At 42.6% G+C, this 23,318-nt stretch overlaps 1 protein-coding gene across 2 annotated transcripts in view; it reads left to right on the top strand.

The window, feature by feature from the left end:
- The first annotated feature begins 1,296 nt into the window (after positions 1-1,296).
- Positions 1,297-23,318, top strand: part of RNF144A (ring finger protein 144A) — a 69,563-nt gene continuing 47,541 nt past the window's right edge. Inside the window, exons 1-2 of one of the 2 annotated variants that reach the window (XM_076332822.1) lie at positions 1,297-1,411; positions 18,310-18,399. The gene's annotated coding sequence lies outside the window, so the exon portion shown is untranslated. Of the gene's footprint in view, positions 1,412-10,776; positions 10,797-18,309; positions 18,400-23,318 lie in introns of those variants that run through there. The other variant, XM_076332823.1, reaches the window with a different exon arrangement.

Raw genomic sequence — 23,318 nt, 5'->3', positions numbered from 1 at the left:
GCCCAGGGGGCTGCTTGCACGGTGCCAAGGGCAGCATCTAGGCCGAAATGGAGAACAATAGTGACGATTCTCCTTGTGATGAAAAGCATTTGTTACATGCTGAGTGCGCTGGGCTGTGTTGGGAGAAGACAGTTAAAATACCTTGCGCTGTTCAGCTGACAGCCATTACGAAAGACACAACTATCCATAAATATCTGAGGAGAAAAAAAGATTATCTTCTGTTATGTTAAATAAGAGGGGAAAGCTAGTCAATTTAGAGGAGTAAAGACAAGCGGCTTCTCAAGCTCATCTCCTCATCTTCGGGCTGCAGTATAAAGTCTCATACTAGACAACCTGAACTGGAGCTTTCCACAGTAATTGGTTGTGTGTGAGGGGAGGCTTTGCATTTCCCCCCAGCCCCCGGCCTTCGCCAGTTTTTTTCCTGCATATTCCAGGGGAGCGAAGGTGCCCAGGAGCAGAGCTGCAGCAAGATGCTTTATGCCTCCCGCCTGCCTTCCCCGACCCCAGGACCTCCGCAGGGTGCCCCCCAGGGACTGCTCGTGTTGGGTCGCCCCTGCTACGGCTCGGGCAAGGGCACACGCTGCATTTTACTAAATCAGCCGGACAGCTCCTACTCATCTCTCCAGCTCGGTGTTTTTCCTTTTGTGTCCCCGTGCCTTACGGAAGAAAGCCGGTCGTTGCTCCATACATAAACCAACAAGAGGAAAGCAGCTGTTTTCGCTAAACAGTGCTTGCAAAACAGCCACGACCATCACGGTTTCCTTGCACTCCCCTTCTTCCCCTCGTTGCAAGCAAGGCAAACCCTTCTGCCCCTCCTTCGTAAAATCAATCCCCCGGTGTTTCCCTCCTGCCGCTGAATGACCTGCTGGGCCGGGGGGCGTCACACTAGGACAACCTGAGACGCGATTCCTTAAAAACAAAATTAAAATACGGGAAAACCGGCAGCACGGCACGCCCGGGGAGGCCGCCGCCGCCGCTCGGACCGGCGCAAGGAACACGCCCGGCGCTGCCAAGCGGGAAATCCCGGGATCCCCGCGCCCGCCGGGCCGGGAGGCGCCTCCCGCCGCCGCCAGGGGGCGCCGCTGTGCCTGGCGCGGCGGAGCGGGGCGGCCGCTTCAAAGCGGGCGGCGGCGGCGGCGGCGCGGCGGTTAATGGCGCCCGCCTAGCTGCGGGCGCGCCCGCCCCCGCCCGCCCTCCCTCACCCCACCCTCCTCCTCCGCCCGCGCCGGAGAAAAGCCCGGGAGCGGCGCCCGCCGCGCACACTCCGGCTCCGCGGCTGACGGCGCCGCGGGGGGTGGAGACCATGCCTGGGGGGGCGGCGGCGGCGCTCTGCCGCGGCTCCGCGGGATAGCGCGGGGCGCCGCGCACCTTCCGCGGGCCGCCCCGCGCCGGCAGAGGCTGGAGCGGCGGGGTAAGTTGTCCTGGGCAGCGGGCGGGGGTAGCCGGGCGCAGCAGGAGGGGTGCGGCCGGGAGGTGGGGGTACCTCCACCGAGCCCGGGGGTGGGGGGAGGGAGGGTAGGGGGTGACCCCGCTCCCCGCCGCGGCGGTGGGGCAGCGGGAGGCGGCGCCGAGCCGCGCGGGCCCGCGCGGGGCACCCACATCCCCTTACGTAAAGGGCTCTGCCTGCTGCTTCCCGCGCCGGGCGGCAGGCGCACATGCCCGTCGGCGGGCTGCGGGCCTCCTCCGAGGGCTGCTCTAAGGGCAGAAACAGCGTTCTTTCTGCTGCCGACGGCTCGCTGCGCCCGGCATCCAGCGCCACCCGCTGCGGTGGGCGCCCCTTCGCCGGCAAGGTGGTGTTTCTGTAGGAGGCGGGGGGGCGCTCGGTTTTCGGAGCGGTACCTGGCTGTAAGGGGGTTATGGCAGATCACCGGCTGCCTTAGAGGGAAGGGTGCTGCCGGCGGTGCGGCTTCCAGCGGGTGTTGCTGGGCACGTAACGAAAACGGTTCCTGAGGCTGGCGTGTTTTCTGTGCTGTGGTTTCCATAAATGAGCTAAAGCTTCTTCAAACAGTTCAGTGCTTTGGAGTGCAATAGCCGCTCTTCGAGGGTGTAAAAATAATAAATAAAGAGGCGTGTGGATTGACATCCACCGCCAGTGTTCTCGGATACAAGTGAAGTGTGCAGCTTGGGGAGAAATTGCTTTGTTTGGGCTGCAGGAGTGGAAAAAGTAGGAGTAGGACTCGGTTTTTTCATGCTTGTATTTTTTTTTTTTTTTTTCCTCGTCCCTCACTGCGCTTAAGAGATGCTACCGCTGACTTTTTCTGAGATGTTGGAAGAAACCATGTGAATGATAATGAGGTTGTCGTCCCCCCCCCCCCCCCCCCCCCGGATCCCCAATGTCGTTTTAAACCAAAGGTATTTTATTCCTGAAAAGTCAGGCCTTGTATCACTCTCTTTTTATTGCTTCTAAAGAGCTGGGAGTGTCAGTGGGGGCAGGCTGGTGGAAGGAGATACAAGCTGTTTGAATTTCTGCTGTATTCTTGGAAATACTGTAACTTCTGCCCTGGAACATATTATTCTCTGTTCTACAACAAGCATGAATGATAATTTATAAATAGATCCATTTGTTTATATTGTTCCCGTGTAGCCAAACAACTGTTTACATTGTGAAATGGATTGCTTCATTTCACATTAGCTTATCAGCACTGGCCCAGGAGTGACTACAGCTGAAGTTACACTGTTCTTGGGCAGAGCGCTACTGGAGAGATGACATCAGTCGCTTAGATGCGACTTTAAGACTTTTTAGATTCCTTTTTGTAACTCAAGATACAAAAAAGAATACAGTTATTCTACAGGTATTCTAAGACTTTAAACCAACTCCTGGTTGCTGGCCTTTGTTTGCTTGTGTGTGCTGTGCTTATAGACATGAGATGTAGTGAAGGGGGGTGGGGGGGAGGGTGTGTGGGGATGTGGTGTGCTGAGGGGCAGATTTTGTGCCTTTAAAGGCACTGCTCTGTGTATGGGACTTCACAGCGTGGGAGAACTTGAGTGACTGTCTCCCGGCAATGTTAGGGCATCGAAGTGACCTGACTTGAAGTTTGTTAAATACCCAACAGAAGCAAGACCAAGTGAGAAAAGAGTGTGGGGGCGGAATCTTTGCTTTTGCTTAGGTACTACTTGAAAAATACAGGTTTTTTTTCATGATGAAGTTTTATTTCTTTTCCCAGGCCACCATGTCTCATTATCCTTTTGTGCAAGCTGTATATTGTTCATGAGGGGGAGAAACCATCTGTGATTGAAATATGAGTACAATGACAGATGTTTCAATCTGATATAACTACTTTGAATGAGACATCCTTTAGGTAAAACAAAGGTTGATTCCCTCCCCCCCCCCCCTAAATTGCCCCGATTCCTATTCTGGGAGCTGCTAGATCAAATCACGTGTTTATTACCTACAACAGTTATTGTAGATTTTTGCCCTTGAAGCACAGTCTAGTATTATGAGTTATCTTCACTCACAACCTGGATTTTTCATATTTCAGTGTTTTAAGACAATAATTTTGGGGAAAAAAAAAAAGACTATGTATTTGCTTAACTGCTTTTGTTTCTAACGCTTTTTCCAGTACTGCATTCCAAGTCTTTGTCACATTTTCTGTGTTGGTTTTTTTTTTTAATAAGTCCTGACAACTTTCCTTTCAGTTAAGCCAAAGGACAAGGCTGCTGTCTTAACCATGAGTTTTGGCTGCGGTGCCATACTGGGGGTATGAATGGCTTCAGTGTATCTGCTGTATTTACAAGAATGCTCTCATAGGCTGGCAGAAAACTGTTGTTTGCCCTCCCAGTGCCGATTCAGGGAAAAAGAACAACTCTGATCATCCCGCAGCTTGATCTGTGCACGTAGACCATTTCTCTCCTAGAGACCTGATGTAGCAGGGGAATTGGAACCAGTTAGATTTCTCACCATGTTTCCTGTGGAATAGTATTAATAGTTAGTCCGTTGAGTTAATAGTCTATGGTTTGATTAGGAGATTTGCTTTTAACTGTATTCTTTTTTGTATCTTGAGTTACAAAAAGGAAATGGAGAACAACTACGAACCAACCCACCACTCAGTTTGAATGGTTTAGCATTCACTAGACACATGCTGTGTCTAACTTAGGCCGTGGTCAGCTGTTCTTTTTATAAGACAGGATCCTTTTCTATTCTGCTTTGCAGAAAGGAGCTAATAATGTTCATCTTTCCCTGACCTTTTGAAGGAGATCAGACAAAAACATCGTAACGATAATTTCTATTTTTCACTTCTGATGGCTGGGAGGAGCTGTTGAAAATACACTTGCTCCTCTGGCTGCATGCTGCGAAGTAATGGGAATGATTTTTCTATCTCATAATCGGATCGGATCAGAAATGCTTACAGTTTTTCTGCATATGCAGTCAGTGAATACTGGAGCTGGCAGTGCTAGTACAAAATGGGTTTTCAAATAGCTTGATTGTTTGCTGATGGTGCCATTTATGGTGGTGACACCATAAGTGTCCTTTCTCAAAAAGGCTGAAGAAAATGAGGAACAGAAAAAGTGAACCAATGTGTCTGGTAGTTTTATTTACTGTGAGGAAAAAATTCTCATCAAATGGTTCTAGTCTTATTTATTCTATGTTCTATGTTATTTCCTTTTTATAGCATCGTTTCCATCTTTTCATTTAAAGAATAGCAAGTGAGTGGTAGCTTGTTGCATTAAAATACTTTGCTGTTGTCCTCCAGGTACCACAGTTTAATACAACTACATCTTGTTTGTATTGAATGGAAATGACTTATGATCGAAGAAATGGACTAAAGCTTACTTAATATAGCCTTTCTCTACCCTATGATATCCAAAGGATCATCTGAAATTCTTGGGAGTGAAGATGGGTCTTGCAGGTTGTCTGGAAAATAACAGATTCTGACCTAGCAGGTTCAGGCATAATTTTTTTCGCTATATCCAAGTGCTCAACTTTGTTTGCATTGATCACAGCTTTGCTTGTGAGCAGCTAGGTTCCAAATATTTGGAGTTTTAATATTTACTCTTGACTTTCACTTGGAAATTTTACTGACTATTCTGTTTCTGGAATATTGGGGTTATTTTCTGTTGTCATAAAACTCAACAACAAACTACAATCTGTGAAAGCTATCACTGTGGTTCTTGGAGAGAGTTTCAGCTGCCTTTATCCCAGCTCCAGCCTCCTAGTAAATAGGTCATCCGCAGCATAAGAATTGGATAATACCTGACAACTGTTGTACGCATCCAGCCCTTGTGGAGGACTCTTATATTTAGCTAGTGAGGAATATGAAGATGAATTTAGGAAAGTATATTAAGGCAACAATCCATTATTGGCCCACCATAATCTGTTATGTGATCAGCTTCTTCCTATGCTTATTATTTCTACTGTTGCTGTTTACCAGACGGTCTGCTTCATTTTATTGCTGGTGAGGATCCATAGAGGGGGAACCATATGTAGATTTCTTCATCTCAGAAATATTAGTCTCCTTTTTATATATAGTTATATATGTGTGTATATACATGAAACGTTATATATAATATTTTATAAGTTATATGATGTTATATATATATATAAAATATTTTTTTTACCCTTAAGTTTCTCTAAACAATGTCTGGTGGGGGTGGATCTGGCAGAATTGTCAGAAGTGATCGCATACTGTCCCACCCACACTGGCTTTCCTGAAGCACTCCTTATTATGACTTCTGGTGTCTTTCTTTTTCTCAGCATGTTGCCCTTGAGGTACATCCTCTTCAGATTTGGATATGCTGATAATGAAGCTTTTGTTTTGTTGAACAGTGCAGACTCGGAGAAGCCTCCTCCTGTTGCAGGTAGTTGGCATGCACAAACTGTGGCAGACCCATGCAGCCTGTTCCTGGTGGGGTAGCAGAAGTGGCGAGGAAGCCAGGTTATTGAATCACAGAATGGTTTGGGTTGGAAGGCACCTTCAAGGATCATCTAGTCCAACCCCTCTGCCAAGGGAAGGACATCTTTCACTAGATCAGGTTGCTCAAAACCCCATCCAACCTGACCTTGAACACTTCCAATGATGAGGAGCCTGGGGCCATTTCTCTTTTTCTGGTATTTAAAAGGATCTTTCTGGCAGATCAGTCTTTCTGTTATTGCCATAGCTGAGCCTGCTAGACGAGTGCTGAAGCTACACATGCAGTGCGATCCCCAGAGTAACTCAGGGTGGTGGATCTGTGTTGCCCTGAGCCTGCAGTCTGGCCAGATGTTCTTGCTTGAAGGACTTTGGGGAAATGCCCAGCTATTGCCAGGTACTCAGGGGTGTACCTGACATCAGGCCCTCCAGGAGGAATTTGCGTCCCATTTGCAGGCAGGGTTGCCCAGTCACAGTGGCCAGGCAGGGTAGTTGTTGTGGTGGGGGTGAAATGCCTACTCCCTGGGGCGACAGGAGGGGTCATGCCATATTGCTTGAGGCAATTGTATTTTTCTGGGCTTGATGCTTTAGACAGTGTTTACCTCCTCTTAGGAGGAAAATGAATGTTATTTACTTCTGGTTTTCCTTCTATTGCTACTTAAGGAAACAGTTTTCCCTTCATCTCTCTATACCTGCATTAAGAAACACATCCATCCAGATGGAATGAGAGCAATGCTCTGAGACTTGTGTGGTCAGGTTTATGTCTCCAGTGCAATCCTGTAACAATCCTGTAATCCTGCAAATTCAAGACCAAGCTATTTGCAGTCAGTGTGTATATATTTTTAGCTTGGTTTTCTGAGAAAAGAGAGATCATGTGCAACTCTCTGTGAATGTCTGTCTTTCGCTCTCACTCTTAGTGACTTCTAAACCTTTTGACCAATGCCAGTTGCGTTTGTGAGAGGGTAGAAGCTTATCTCCAATAAACCTACAAGTTTTCTGGCAGTAGGCAGCCTAGGCAGATGGAAAGATACCTGCCGAAGGAGAGATTGCAGTCTGAACTCTTCCTACAACTTTGACACACATTCCTAGGAAACTGGATTTTACTGGGTCAGTTGCTCACGAATCAACTTATATTGTGCTCCTGTTTTTTTACCCTATCTCAAATTAGACTGTTACTTCCTCTTTGGATATTTTTGTAACAATTTTGAATATGGAAGAAGAGCAAGTGTTTAGTCTTTAGCCCCAAATAGCTTTATAATACTGCAGAAAGTGCATGATGAGAAAGAAAAGACTTTTTTTAAAAAACATATTCTAATACTGTTCTTCATATATTACAATAATGTGCTGCTTATGTTAATTCCCTTTTGTTCCAATAATTATTTTAACTCTCATTTCTTTTATTAATTTTGTCTTGTAATAGCAATTCTTCTAGAGACCCAGAAACTTTTAGGATTCTTGTAGTTGTCTTGTATAACAATAGTTCTCTGAATAGAGCATGTTACTTGATAGGACACAAACTGAAATGGTTCAGTCTTATTTCCGTATTTCTCCTCTGTATTTGTTTTGCATAAACATACCCTGTGTGACCCTTTCAATTAGCTGATCACTTTTGCACAGTTATCTCTGTTGAATACATCTTATGGTCTTCTGTTTATTTCTTCATGCTGACAATTAATGTTGTGCCATCATCTTCCTTCATGTATAATATATTTCTTGTCATGCATTTGGAGCCTCGAGGAGAAAACACCTAAGCCTACTTTCTTTAGATTAATTATGCATTACTTTTACCTTTGTGTACTGTCCTTTCTTACCTTTGTGGAAAAAGTGCTGACCAAATGTACATGTTGAGGATACGTGTAAGATGTGTTAGATTTGCGGAGAGGCAGTCCATATTTAATTTTTAAAAAAAACCCCACAACTTTAAAGCTTTCCATTTTTTTCTGATGCTATTTGTACTTCTGATATTTGTTGACATCTTAGATTTTGAAAGGCTTGCAGATGACATTTCTCTCTACTTTAAATTACTAGGTTATGCTTGTGTCAATCATTGTTTCCTAGTTGTGTGTGTGTATCTCTCTAGCAAAGATGTAGTGATGACATCCACTAGGTTTCACTAGCTGCAGCTGGAAGGCTGGAGGGGAGAGGTAGGATAACGATGGTCACTGCCCCAGGATGCTTGTGCCAGCTCAGACTGGTGCTCACTGCGTCTTGAGGTCTGGTCTCAGGTGATCCTCAGGACCAGACTTGCCAGCTGTGCAGGCAGGAGGAACACTGCAAGTGTGCTGCAGGGGCTGCCTGGGCGGATGCCGGAGGGCTCCTGACGGATCAAGGTGATACTGGCAACTTTGCCACATGTGCATGGAACAAACCGGTCAGGAGCCTTCTGGGCTCTGCTTGCTCCTAAGACCAAGCTGGGGTCATAGCCTTTGTGCCTCAGGTAAGCTGCAGGTAAAACAAACCAGGCAACGCTTCCTATTAATCACTGAAAGGTGAAATCTGTAAAGGCTGTTAAGCACAACATGGTGAACTTTGTAGTTGCTACATGTGTCGACACCGACCACTTCCTAAGGGCGCGGTGTGCATTATCTCATCTGCAGCTCTGATAAACAGTTAAAAGCCTTTCATGGCTTTTCATCTGTTCATACTCACCTGCAGGGTGTAAGTTTATCTCGGGGCTCCAAGCTAGTTTGTTTTTCTTTATCTTGCGATGTGACAGTCCCCGGCCTTGGGAAACATTATACTAGGAGCATTTGTGCTGTGCGAGGCTTGCACTAAAGAGTGCTGCTGACCCTGGCACCTGTCCATGCTGTTGTTGGCTCCAGTATGTCTGTTCGGTTGTGCCCTGTACTTTGGATCTGTTTGGCTTCAAGGGAGCCGTTCTCCACAGTGTGAGTTCATCCTTCTCTCTGCTGCAGTTTCTCACCTCCGCTGCTTGCCTGAGCAATTGCCGCCAGAGCTTGGCTCGCATCGAATTGCTGCCATCGCTGAGCATCAGCTGTGGTGGTGTTCAGAATATGTAACCTCCCATATTTATCTCCTTTCTTCCATGATGTGATGATGTCCCACTGGAGCAGCAGTGTCGGCCACATACTTTGCATGGATTTGTGTCTGAAAATCTATTCTCAAACATTTTACCAGTGACTGTTATTGAGAGTGAAACGTATAGTTCTTGCTTGTTTTACTGTTCCCTTTGCATCTGCGAAGAGACGTTAGTAGGGTGATAACCCATTTCTCTCTCATCTTTCGTTCCAGGTTGATACTGCCTTTGAAAAATAGCACTTCAGAGGGAGCAGCAATGTAGTTGTAGCTTCAGTTCACGTTAGATATTTAGCTTAAAATCAAGTTATGACAAATCCTTAGACGACTCATAAATCCAAAGAGTGTGATAGTCTTTTTAGCAAACTGTCAGTTAGCGCTAAATATTTTCACCAGTCACTTCACATTTCCATTAGCTCCTTAAACAGCTGAAGTTCACAGATTTGAATGAAATAGAATGTTTATGACTGTGTTCCCTGCCTTTCAATTTAGACTACTGCTATGAAGCTTTATTATAGTTACAGGTAGATGTGTTTTCAGGGGCTGCCCTTTCTTGGGAAGATCAGTTTTGTTTTCTCTTGTCTGAAAGGTCTGCATGGGTTTTTGGGGGTTTCTTTGGTTTGGTTTTGTTTTCTTCTCCTCCATGATTCTACTGTACTGGTCTCCAGATCAATGCAGGCCTGTCCTTGTTACTTTCATTAATGGGAATTGTTGCTTTTGGATGGGATGATTCAATGTATCTGCCAATATAAGGAAGAGTCAAACCATCATGTCCCCTCATTGTGCTAATAACAGCGATGTACCATTTTTCTGGCAGGCAATGCTGCTGCTAGTGGCATCTTCAGGAGTGATCGCTGGAAGGGCAGCAGGGTCATCCAGGATCTCTGCTTTTTCTTCTCACCTTATTATCTTTTCTCATACAGCTTAATTTCTCACCCCTTGAGACTGAACTATTCTTTTCATTGAAATGACTGTGTATTTCTCACTGTGGTATCAACTAATTCTGATCTTGAACTGTGGAAGAAGGGTGAAGATGGTGCTATTTTTTTTGGGGGGGGGGAGAAGAAAAAAAAAAAAAAAACAACAAAACAGTGTGTTTGCTACCCTGGACAAGAGTGTTACTAAAATTACAACTTGGAGAGTGCCAGGGTAAAACAATATGTGGATGTGTGCATCAGGATGTCCTATCGAAGTCACCTCAACTAACATGAAAATCCACTTGTCTTCTCATTATGGAGGGAGCTTTCATATGATTCCCTTAACATAGGTGACAGGAGTTGTCCAGCCCTACTGGTTATGGAGGATTTGAAGAATTCACAGTATCTGGAGTTTGATATGAAAGAAAGGAAATTCTTGTTCTCCTCAAAAAAAAAAAAAAAATCTTTACAGTCAAAGAAACTTAAGGGAAGTAGGCTTAAATGAAAGACAGTAGAAACCTGCCAGGTTACAGCAAGGTCTAGATCTTTAATAGTTTAAAGATTTCTAATAAATGTTTTATGGACTTTGTTTTTTGTTTCTTTAATGTTTGCCAATTATGCTAACAAGTTGTTAATCTTGGGGGGGGAGGGAGAGGGTCTGAAGCAAACCAAGAAAATAACCTTTAAGTAAAGTACAACCTAATTGCTTCAGAAAGAGCAGCCCTATGTTTTCCCTGTGTAACTGCCTGCATTACTGCAAGGCCCGTGTAAAACTGCTAGCAAGTCAAAATGGCCCATTCCTTCACTTAGCAGGCTGCTGCTCGCCCACCCTCTGGGAGAAGAAGGGGAAAACCAGCACATACAGAATAAGGCTGTGGGGTCAGTGTTTATCTGATGGAAGAGAGCGGCTTAAAGGACATACCGAGAACTACCTGAAGCTAAAAGTGAACGGCCCACCTCTAAACGGCCCACCTCTAAACGGCCCACCTCTAAACAGGTATTTGGGGTGGTGATTGGGAAGACAGTAGGTATCTGTGTGCTTGAAAGTTGCTGGAAGGCTGCAGGAGGTTAGTATCTGATCATCAGCAAGTAGATCTTCCAAGAAACATGTGGGAAATGCTCTTCAGAGAAGCTGTAGACCTGAGCGTAGGTGTTTCATGTTAGCCGAAGTCTTTGTCTGCTGTCCAAATGTTGCAGTGCTTGAGTGGGAGAAAATCGGAGGTTCCTCGAGATCTCTCCTAGACATTCATCAGAAGTTTGATTATTTCCATTCAGTGAAGATATGCAGAACTCTAGTACTTGAAAATGGTAAATGCTGTAACGTGACAATAAGAAATAATTGAGACCTAGGTTCCTGTCTGGTATGGACCTCTTACCTTGAATACAGACATCAGATATAGGCACATCATGTTTTGATGCATTTATAAAAGCTAAAGAGAACTTCATGGTAACTGTATCTTCTGTGATTGCATCATTATATGCTTAGGAGGTCTAAGTAGCTAATTGACTTTCTCTTTAATTGAGGTGGCTCCTGCCATTTAAAACTAATATATTTAAAGCTACAGTGATGGGAAGTCTGCAGGGGTCAGAAGAGATTCCCTGATTTGCCTGAGAACTTTTTTCAAAATATACTGTTCTCATGTTTCTCTAAAACAACAGTTACTTTTCATAATAATAGTAATACAAAAAACCTCCTCCAGTTTCATTTTTTCTTCCTACTCAGCAGCCATTCAGTACACTGAAACAAGGAAATGAGGATATTTTGAAATAGGGATACTTTGCATAAACTATTTCCAAAAATACTGCTGGTTTTGAATGTTGACATTTCCTATGGAAGTTAACAGTTAAGTAATATAATGGAACTGGCAAAGAAAACAAGATATGAGTTCCTCAGAAAAGTATAATGTAAATATAGTGGTTTTCCTCTCAATGCAGTATGCTTTCGCAGATGTCATCTATTCTGGGGAAGTACCACATATGCAAAGAGAGTGGCTTCAGGGCAATCTGTCTCAAAATGAACAAGAGCATTGGGCATCTGATGGTACATCTTAAAAGTGTATGCACTCTTAACATGTAAAGGCTTGGTGTGTCTGTAAATGAGTGAGCAGTACTGTATGGCAGGAAGATGTGAGTTATTTCAGAACCTTCTTGGAGGATTGTCTGGTGTTAGCCATGGAGGCAGCCAGGTTGAATGGGGGCCTTTGACTACTGTGGCATTAAGAATTACAGCATTGCAAGCCATGCTATAAATGAGTAACAGTGTACAGAGAGAAGGGGCTGTGTACCCTGTATACAGAGCTGTATTTTCCTTCCTGACGATTCTTGTTTGAATCATTTCCGTCGTCTTTTATGCTCTCTCCCTATGTTCTCCTGTGTGTGTAGGGGGGTGTTGGTTGGTTGGCTTGGTTTTGAGGCTACATGGGAAACCTGAGGCAGAAAACAGAAGATAAATCACATATCCAACTTCCTTTTCCATCAAAAGACCATAGTCCTCTCAACTGATAAAGCACCTTTGGTCAATGTGCTGATACAACACAAGATACAGGGGAGGAGCACTGGCAGTCACTGTACAGCTCTAATCCAACAGGTGTAGGGAGAGTACCCCCACAAAGTTCTGGGGATATAGGGAGCGTATGCCTATAGTGATAGTTACAGTGATAACACTGTTCCATCAAGTTCTTCTTGCCTCCTTTTTTGCCTCTGTTTTGGCTGTGTAGCTCACTGCTAGTCAGCAGTGATCAAACCATTGCCAAGTCTATCCATCTGGCTGTAGACTATACAAAATGCAGTTGTACCTCTGTTGCGTGGACAATTTGTAGTCCAAAAGAAGTTGCCCCGTGTATTTCTCTTCACCCAGTCAATCTCTTGTGTGCTCAGGTTTCAAGAGGGAATGTAGGTGCTTCAGGACTGCAGGAATGTGAATCTAGGGTATTGAAAATGACAATTTCCTTCATTAAAAAGAAAAAAAACACAAAACCCCAACCCAAAACCACTTACCTTTTTTCCAGTCAAATTCTTTGTGTGTTTCAAAGTACCTGAGATGAGCAGCAACTTCTCTGGTCCCTTTGACTGACTGTCAAAATGAGGTCAGGTTAAATCTGTGTAGAATTCCAGGTCACCCTGAACCTGTCCTTAGACTCCTGTTTAATTTCTCTTTAGTACTTCAAGTGAACAATAGCTTTAAAAAATATTTGCAATTGAGGAACTAAAAAATGGATTTACTTTCTCATACGTGTCTGAGGGATGGATAGAAATTTCCCAAAATTCAGCCATTTTTACACCATTTGGCTCTTCCTTCCAAATCATAGTCAAATTTTTTTAATATTTCTCCTTAAGTAACTAGACTAGCAAGCTACATGGGAAAAGCATTTCTTCCTACACAGTATTAAGACTGTTCAAAGTGTTATGATATGCGTATATCTCCCTTTTTATAGGAATCCATACAATATTTCATCAACTTTACTGCATTTGAAGATCATCTGGAAGGATTACAAAACCTTCTACAGTAAGATAAATATGAAATGCTGATTTCATTATGTTAACAGCAGGTGTTGATTGTTTGTTCTTCACTGGAAGAAAAAATAAATACAGGGAAGACATTTTCCACTCCAACTTTTTAATAAGCAGGTGTGTGTGTGTGGGGAGTTGTCTTCTCATGAAGGCTTAATTGTGTGTGCTTTTTCTATTGCACGTATTATAGTAAACCTGGTAGTTAAATCCAAGTTAAGACTACCTCTTCTTACAAATCTAAAATGACAAGGCTGCTTTTGCAAGTGCATCCAGGAGTTAGTAGAGTAGTAATAGCTGTCAGGTTCAAAGCAAAGCTAGTAATTTAAATCTTCTGGCCTATCATGTTAGAAATGTAATATATTTCTCTGTTTTCAGCACACAGTATCTCATGTATTAGTATGAACGGATCTATTAAAATACCTTTTATCACTGTGCTTTGAGCTTTTCTGTCTTCATGAAATCACGTAGCTGCTTTCTGTAAAAAGCCTTTAAAGAGCTTCCCACATCTGATCTGATAAAAAGCATCTTATTGTCATGAACCAGCCAGCCGAATAACTGTTCAGCTGTGGTAACCTGAATAATGCTTGCCAAGAGAAAACGATGTGGGATATGTAAACCTGAGGTCATAAGGGGAAGGATTGTGGTGGGTGAGCAGCTTCAGACTCTGCTCCAGGGAGTACATGGGAATTTCACCTCCTGGCTTGAATGACAGCAGAGTTAGGCTGACTCTGAGCAGCAAGGAGCTTTACCCAAAGCTCGTATGTACTTCTCTCTTCACTAAACTGTGCGCTTAAGTTCTGCTTAAGTGTTTCAAGATGTAACTATGTAACCTCTCTGGCACAGGGATCACAGGACTTTGGTTTGGTTGCGGCATGTAAATACCTTGCACAGCAGAACTTCCCTGTGACGAGTGCATCGCGTCCCTGGCGCCTGTGGGAGCTGTTGCTGCCGAGGGATCTCATCTTTCACCCTGCGGTCCTTCCCTTTTTCTGTAGGGGTGACAGTGTAGGACTGTACGAAATGCAGTCTCCTGGCAAGGCTAAGGAGGCTGGTGAGGACATCATGTTTTGTGTAATCACATGTTGTCACTGCCATAAGTAAAGAATCCAAAGCTGAAATTCCCTCTTGTGCATATAACCTGTCAAACTTCATCCTTTTTCCTGTGCGTCCTTAAGCTTTCCTCCTTGGACCCTGTGGCTGCCGGGCGGTGAGCGGCATCATCAGCTCTGACAGGATGAAGTGGAGGGAGATGAGTTTCACGGCCGTTCATGCCCCCTAGCTACTCTCGGCTGACACAAAAAACAGATGAACCACGGGCTGTCACACAAATACAGAGCAGATCCCACAGCCTTTCTTTCCGCATCTGTCACTGGTCCTGTGCTGAGCCTGACACAGGTTTCCTAATTCTGCCTGTCAGCTTGTGGCTCTGTACAATAGAGCTTTCTTTTTGGGAAAACCATTACAGCATGTCAGCAAAAGCATGCTGGGTGAATGGAGCAGCAGCTGACTGTGAAATACAAACAAGTAGATGTCTGTGGGAAATAAACTGGGAATCAAGATGCTGCAGAAGGACTGGGCCCAGACCAGACACCATTTAACAGTTTCATTTGTAAGACACAAGCTTAAAAAAAAAAAAGGCAGATTATGCTGTTTACCAGTCTGTCATTCCCAGTTTTTAATGATATGTAAGCGGTCACAAAGAATTATTTCTTTCTTTTTGATGAGTAAAACGAAAGGTAGGTATGCAGGGTGTGGCTGAATACAGTTAGGTTTCAGTGACAAGTTTTCTGAACATCCATAGCGTGGGAGACTGCATCCTGGAGAGCAGCAACTCTGCAAAGGTATTAGGGATTGTATTGGATACAAAACTTTAAGTTACCAGTTCATTGTTGCAGGGAGAGGAGAGAGGGCTAATTTAATCCTTGGCTGATGGGATTTATAAAAGAAACATTTTTCTTTCTGCACAGCATTAATGACATTAATACTCAAATTCTGTACCTGGTCCTAGTTTTCACATCTTTGAAAGGTCTTTTGACAACCTGCAGGAGGTTTACAAAAAGAGCCACAAGAATTGTTAGTGCTGAAAAAATTCCTGGTAGTGATTTAATGTGGAAAGGGTGGGGTGTGAGCAGCTTCCCCCCCCCCCCCCATTTGTTTTATTTCTAATTATAGGATCCCTGTCCAGGTAATTTTAGGACAGACTTCATATCATCCAAAGACAAATGTCTAAAACAGGTTGGATGGATTGATCTGTCAGGTCCATCTCTGAGATAGATTGCTCTGTTGGTGATGGAGGACAATGTCACCGGCTGATCAGAAGTAGGCAGCTGGCTCTTAAATGCTGGTAAAAAGTGATCAAGAGAAAACAGGCTGAGAAGGCTATTAAAATTATGGAGGAGGAGTTTGGGGTTTTTACATTAATTAAATAGCAAAAAAGGGTTAAAATGGCAAGGCGGCGTTCAGGGGAGACGACTATTGCTTATGTCCCTTCAGAAATACTTCTCAAAGTCAAATTTTCTTGGTTGAAGCCCAAGAAAAGGAGGAAGATCCTGAGTGCCCGATGAGCATTTTAGTTGTCTGACAGATCAGAAGGAAAAGACTGCATTTTATGTATTATGCATGTTCTTTCTACAGGATTTAGATGTACAGGTTCTTGTTGAATATCGTGATCAGCCTGCAGGCTGGGGGACTGGCAGGATGCTGGCTAACCAAGGAAAAGCCTCTTGGGAAAGCCTTGTGTGGGAGGAGAGATAAGAGGTTTGTCTGGCTCTCTGTAGAGCTTAACCTAGTAGCTGGATATCTCCAAGGAAATTTCAGAGAGGAGGACTGAAATTTCCAGTTTGGATAAGGAGAGAGAGGCCTGGAATAGGAGGTAAATCTGTGAGGTCCCTCTGTAGAGAGGATAACTGGATTTTTGTGGCTGGAAGAGATTGTCCAGAAGCAAACAGGAGGAGAGACAAACGCTGCTGATAGAGGAAATTGTTTCCTCAGGATCGCTCCTGCCTTTGACAGATAGTGGGAGAAGAGGGCCCCAGGAAGGCAGTGCTGGTGGAGCGATTAGTGAAGTGCTGAGTGAGGTGCTGGCAAGGGCAAGATTTTAAGAGGAATAAAGAGGTCAGGAGATGCCTGAGTTGGATGAAGCTGATGCAATGACTGAGAGTACTGGCCAGGACAAGTTTTGTGCTAAGGAAGAAGAAGGGCTGGCAGAAGAGCTGGAAAACATCTGTAGTAGAGCTGTAGGAAAGGAGTTTGCAGGCAGCTTAAAAACAAACCATACCCCGACAGTATGAGAAGAGACTGAGCATCTTAGCTGCCTTGACAAGACAGTATCTTGTACTAAATTTCTTCTACTTTCCTTTTTTATTTTTTATTTTCTTCCTCCTCCCATTTAAAGAGCAAGAGGCATAACTAGAACCAGTGGCTGAAATTCTAAAAGGAAAGAAGGTGAAGGGCTGCAGCTCTTCAAACCAGCAAATTGCCCTTCCTACCATTAGAGAAAGTGGTGGATCTCTTGAGGTGCCCAGCCCAAGGCAGGTCATGTGCCCGGGCAATGTTTGTTAGCCATGTACAAGTTACTTGTCTTGCTTTCAGGATACTTGGGAAATGGGTAATAACTTGTGGTGTTCAGGTTAACAAGCTAATGCATCCAATGGTCCTTCTGACCCTAAGCTCCAGGAAGCTGTTTTCTTATTTTACAAGCAGATATACTGTAACGAAAATAGATTTTGTCACAGTTTTTTTCCTCCTAAAATGTCAGGAGAATGTGGGAAGAGGGCAATAACACAATTTTGTCAGATTTCCTAATTTTCAAGCAGGATTTGTGGCAAAGAAGCAAGTAGGAGGGGAAGGTTAAACTTAGGAGAATGTGCAAAGAAGGGAGGAGGGAACGTCTTTTTGGTAACAACTGTTGGTTGAATAACTGATTAGTAGCCTAAAATGTTGCAGTGCGCATGTATCTGAGCTTGTTCTATTAAAGGTTGCCTAAGCTGTCAGGCTATTCCTTCATCTACTGTTTGTTTTGCTTTTTTTCTAAAAGTATGGCAGATATTTTTTTCCATATCACATCCCTCTAAATGGAAATCAGAGTGGAGGATGAGAAATTTAGCAGAAACTAAATGCTCATTTTTAGAAGTTCCAAAGGTTAATGCACGCTTTGATAATTACAAGTATTTTTAAATAGCATGTCGTTTAAAACTTAAGATGAATAAGGAAGACCAGAATCTTGCATGTTTGGCTATAAACTAATGCCAAAGCTGCCTCTTTTTAGATTTGAATAAAGGACAGGTTTTACGCTAAAAACTACAGACTTAGTTTGAGGATACAGGTTTTCTGAGTATTCACTGGAAAGGAACTGAGCTCACAAGTTCTCTCTCAGAAATAATACTGTTGGATAAATCTGAAAATGGGAAATAGCTTGAAGTGAAAGTAGGACTCCTGCCAACTGCTGTGTTCTGAATTCTTCCTTGTCCCTGGCATCTCATCACATTTATTAAAATGCTCTGCCTACAGACTGATTTTGCTCAAAGTATTGGGCTTTGTATGTGGTTTTGTATGTATGTTTTCTTGGTACAGTTTCTAGAAATGCTTTGCTAAGTGTGTGGGGAAGTTGTTGTAGTTCACTGTTGGTTTTGTACATAAGTCCCTAAACCTAGTGCTGGATACAATTTGTGATCCTTCAGAGTATGTTTTCCTGAAGTTCTGGATCATGGGGGCTGCAGCTATGTAAGATGATAGTAAAATGTGTTTTTTTTTTTTTTTTCAGGCTATTGCAATAAAAAAAAATCTCTTGTGTGATGGAATTAGTCTTCCCAAGCTGATAAGTACAAACTGAGCCAGTAAGGGCAGAGAGTAAAAGGGTTAAGAGGTGAATTTTGTCTTTCTGCACTAAGACCACCTGTGCCACCACACAATTTAAAAGCTCATTGACAGAATGGAGCTGTTAGTTCCGGTTTTATACAGTCAATCTAATTAAAGTCTGACCTTTATTTTTTGTTTTTCAGGCTTGTCTAACACTACCTTGAGCCGAATTCCTAGACTGGTTGGTGCTTTCTCATGGGATCCCTGTGACTGACAAAGGAGAGATTGTTGTGGTAGGCGTTTGCATTGACTGTCTTGACAACACTTGGCTTGGGCACAGACAGATGCAGTTTCCAGTCTTTCATAGGACTCTTATGCCAACAGGACCTGGGGCGGGGGGTGAGGGGAGGGTGGGGAAGGTGCCTGAGAGATGGGTTTTATAGTTTTTGGAATTGCTGTTTTGTTCCCCCCTAAAAATCAAAACCACATAGCCCAGAATATTAGAGGAGGGAATTTGTCAAAGTTTGCTTTTAATTATGGAGCTCTGGAATGAAAAGGGTTGGTTCATTTAACAGTTAAATGTAGGAAAACAACAAAATCTGCATTCTAGTTAACTTCCTAGCAAAGTCCAAGGTGCAGAGAGAAAGACTTGTTTTGGTGCAGTTCGATAACTGTCTTCAAAGCACAGTTTTACGGTACTACCTAAAATTAGTTTTATATTATTATTATAGTCTTTTATTTTTATATTTCTATAAAAATGTATCTATCTTGTCTCTATGTATCTTTATATCTCTATAACAGAGCTTGTTTTGCTTTCATATATGGTCCTTGATTTAATAGTTTAATATCCCACAATACTACATTTTCGATTTTAAACAGCAGTAAATCCATACTCCAAATAAGGAAGTGAGATAATAAAAAAGTGATTTCTTTTTTGAGATGGCTACAGATCTATATGTACTCCATAGCAAATTGCTGATATATTTGATAAATGCATTTCCAGTCAATCAAAAAAAAAAAGTAGCACATATTTGTCTTCTTGTCTTCTAGAAGGCAGTAAAAATTCTGTTTAAATAATTAAAGTCTGTCCATTTCTCTGTTTGCAGTTTGGAAAAGATCATCCTGTAAATATCACTAGAGCTGGAAGTGCTGCATTATGCTTACTCTAATACATGGCTATATGCAGAAATAATGACATTTTTAGTGTCTTCATTTGCCTGAGCTCATGATTTGCTGTTGATAGCTTTCCATTTTCCCAAGCAATGCCACTTTCACATGCATGCACCTTCTGGAAATAGTATTGAAAAGTAATATACTTACAGACTGGCAGATTTTAATTTTTTTTCTCCTTTCCTTTGAAACTCATGTTCTTGGCTTAATTATCGAAGTGTAATGATGTTCTTGCTTGACTTTTTCTGATCACAAGAAAAACCTCTTGTGAAGAAAACATACTCATGCCCTCATTGGCTTGAATTTAAGTATTGAGGTTTTACTGTAACAAGCTGTATGCACAGCTTGAGTAACATCTCTTAGTGTAAAGAAGTACTGTTTAATTGTAAAACTTGTTAAAATATTTTTAATCTGGGTTTTTTTCTGCTCACTTTTTTAGTACTAAGTGAAAAAATCTTTTTTTGTCAATCTTTTTTACTAGCAGAAAAACAAAACAGGGAAAAAAGGAAGAGAGATTAAATTTAATTTAAAACCAAAATGTCTGATATTGTTTTCCATATCCCTTGCTTAAAAAGCAAGTTGAGGTTCAAACCACAATTCTACGGTTTCATTGCTTTCTTTATATTTTAACTAGTTGATTTAAAATTTAAATACGGAGAAGTGGAAAGGATTTCTTGGGTCTCTCTCAGTTTGGGCTGTAGATAGTGTAATTCCCTTCATAAACTTTCAGTTTACGAGTGATCAGTATTTCTGCTCCCCCTACTTTTGGAAAGCTGTAATAGAAACATGTAATGCATCTCTGATACTTAAAAACTTGAAGAAAGTTTCTATAATAAATGGACAATGACAAGTTTATACATGTCTGTCCTTGTAGTCAATGATGTCTTCTTCGCTTAAATAATTCCTCTCCCATGGTGTGATGCATGTCACCCTGCATCGTGTATTCAGGGAGTGACTAATCTCTTCTTGATCTCCACGTGCGAAGCTAAATAAGCCAAGGTCCATTAGCCTCCATCCCTGAGATCAGCTCTCCATCCCTCTCCCTGAGAGTCCCATGCCTTCAGGCATAGCGGTCTGCCTCTGCACCCATTCCCCACCATCTTCTTATCAGCAGTGCAGCTGCAACTGCTCAACTCCCTGTTTGTTTAGTTTTCTGCTGAGGTGTTTCTAAAGATCCTCAAACCTCTCCAGGCACCATATCCCCTTTTCTGCAATACAAGGGGAAAAGTGTGTGTAAAGTACCTCAGGACCTGTGTCCAGTCTCTGGAAAAGCATGCAGAGCTGGTCTTTCTTTTTTCTTAAAGAAGTAGAAACCTCATTTTAGTGTCATTGTTCTGGCAAATGTGAAACAACTGTGGACTTCTATGATCTTTTGTGGACTTCTGTGATCAGTGTGAGAGCAGCTCTGACATATTGTGTACATACATAGCTGAAATGTGCCTTGAGTTTTTTAATCTTTCTGCTGCCCGCCAACCCTATTTCACTGAAATGGCTCTGAAGGATTACTGAAGTGGAGCATATCCTGGCAGAGCTCTGTATTGGAAAATACTTGTGGCATACGGATGATCATGAGGTATTTGTGTAATGAATAAAAACATACCATACATAGTTCAGGCTATTAACACAAAGCAGAGGACTGTTGCCCTCTGGTTTTCCTTATCTAGCAGGCAAGGAGCCCACCGCTCCTGTCAGTGCAATAGTGAACATAGTGGCAGAACTCATTGATCTTTCCTAAGGATCTAGAGAAAAGCTTGTGCATCTCGTCATCTTTAGAGATGCTTTCATAGACAGAGCTTGCTCCTGCTCATTAGTAGGGAGAGGGGAGCAGATGGGGAAAGTCAGAGTTTGCCAGTAAAAGGCAAAATTCTTCTCTAATGATCTGGTGTTGGCTTGAAATTGTTGGGCTTTCTTATGGAGTTGTTTATTTCTATCTCATTGTTTATAACCTTAAAATAGTTATAATGTTTCATTTTTTTGTGGAAGGAAGTGATCAAAATATCTGAAGCAAAGCCAAAATAAAGATAATGTTTTCCAAGTAGCTGTCGGTGACCCTAATGGCAGCTGAGACCTCTATAACTGAGTCAATGTACCATAATTTAGTGACAAGTGTGCAGTGTGGATGATCTAGCTCCAGTGACACATTCATGATTTGCACTATTATTATGTTATGTCTTGTAGCAGTAGCCAAAGGCACAGCTTGGCTCAGTCCAACATAGAAAACTTTGATAGCTAAAATGAAATTTATCAAATATGTAAATATAATCTGCCTACAAAAGTCAAGTAGTGGGTTTTTTTTCAGCCTGTGACAAGAAGAACTGCACTGCAGAGGTGACAAACTCATGCTGTGGTGACAGCCACAAAGTAAAGTTTGTTTTTAATTATACTTCATGAAACAGGATGTGAAATTAAACCTATTCATTGGCTTCAGTCCACAAAAAAATCTCCCCCAATAGCAAAGAAAAGTTCAAAGGTGGGAGATGACTTTTTTTAGTAAGCAAAATTTTTGAAGTAATTTATACCAGTTCATTCTAGAGCCATCTGCATTCCTTTGTTTGCCTGGTTGTTTATATGTATGGGTCTGTGGCTTGTGCAGAGCAACATGGAGTGGTTTTAACCAGGCAAGGGCTTTTCAGTCTTCAAGGTTTTTAATTCTTAGTTCTGAATGTCTCACTATTACTACAGAAGAACCTAGCATCCTATTGAAATAAATAGCTGTGGGTTGCATTTCTGGGGTTATATTTCAAATACTGGAGGCTTTTTCTTTTTTTGTTGCTGTTTTGTGTTTTTTTTTTTTGTTTTTAAACCTAGTATTAGTTTCTAGTAAGTTCAGATTGAATAAGAGGTTTTGGGGTTATACCATATGCCAAAAACTAAATGGGAGTTATTATCTCCCCTCCTTTTGCAGTATGTAGAACTGAAATCTGGCTGCAAATGTTCACTTTTGAACAGATTCTGTGTATATGTGAAACTGGCTTTCTGAATAGTTTGTTCCAGGTATCTGTGTAACTGGCCACTTTTCTGTTAAGAAGGGGTTGGAAGAGTCAGTGGAGTGTGAAGGGAGTAGAGGACACTGACTACTGCAGATGCACAAAGCAACAGGGAAAAGCAGTAGGATTCCAGTACTTAAATGTGCTGGAATGTACTGGCAATCTACAAAGTAGGGAAAGAGGCACAAGTCAAGATACTTGTCTGCTGTTTTGTATTTTGACCTTCATAGAGAAGAGTTAGGCAACCACTGCATACCAGTCCTTGTAGCAATCATCTGTCTTGTGCAAAAGGGTCTCGTTGCTGCATAACAAAGTCTGTTCCTGAGCTTTCACAAGCAGAACTTCCACTTTTTCTACTTTTTTTTTAATGCAACTTACACGAATTAATTACAGCAGTACTTGAGAAATTTTCTTGCCCCTTCATAGATTCAGATGTTACAATGGGGCCTCTAATTTTATCTCTGATCAGTTTTTGATTCTCGTGTTAGTATATTGATCCCAAGAGGGATCAATAGGTCTTTCCATGTTTGCTGTCATCTCAGTATTACTGAATCTTCCTCCCATCGCCAATAGCTAGAAATTAAGCTCTTCCTTCTTTTTTCTTTAATTCTGGCTCACTTTCTGCATGTCCCAATCCAGTTTCACTTTCCTATAGAATTTGCAGGTTGGCTTGAAACCATCCTGCAGGATAAGAACTGCCAGGGGGAATGAAGTTGCCAAAGAGCTCTGCATCTCAGAGAGGGGACCTGTCAGCTTCATCCCTTTCCTTTGCCACCATGGTAAAGGCTGATTGACATGTTAATCGGTAGTCTTTTTAATGTCTCTGTCATAATTTTGAGGTGCTGGTTCCCATTTCTGTAAAGACTAAAGCCCAAGGCTGAGGAAAAAGCAGGTTGGGTGGCTGGTCTGTCACAGGCATGAGCTGAGCTGCGCAAGCAAAGTAGTTTTCTCAGGGGCTGTGGAAGGAACTTCTCCAGGAACTTGGAGCCCTCTCAAACCTCACTGCTTGCTGTTCCAAGCACAACACCCACTTTTCAACCACGCTTTCTTTAACC

This window comes from Aptenodytes patagonicus, chromosome 3 (genome assembly GCF_965638725.1).
Source record: "Aptenodytes patagonicus chromosome 3, bAptPat1.pri.cur, whole genome shotgun sequence".
NCBI classification, from domain to species: Eukaryota; Metazoa; Chordata; class Aves; order Sphenisciformes; family Spheniscidae; genus Aptenodytes; species Aptenodytes patagonicus.
Note: the sequence above shows the minus strand (reverse complement) of the source record. Positions and strands in the feature narration are given on the sequence as shown.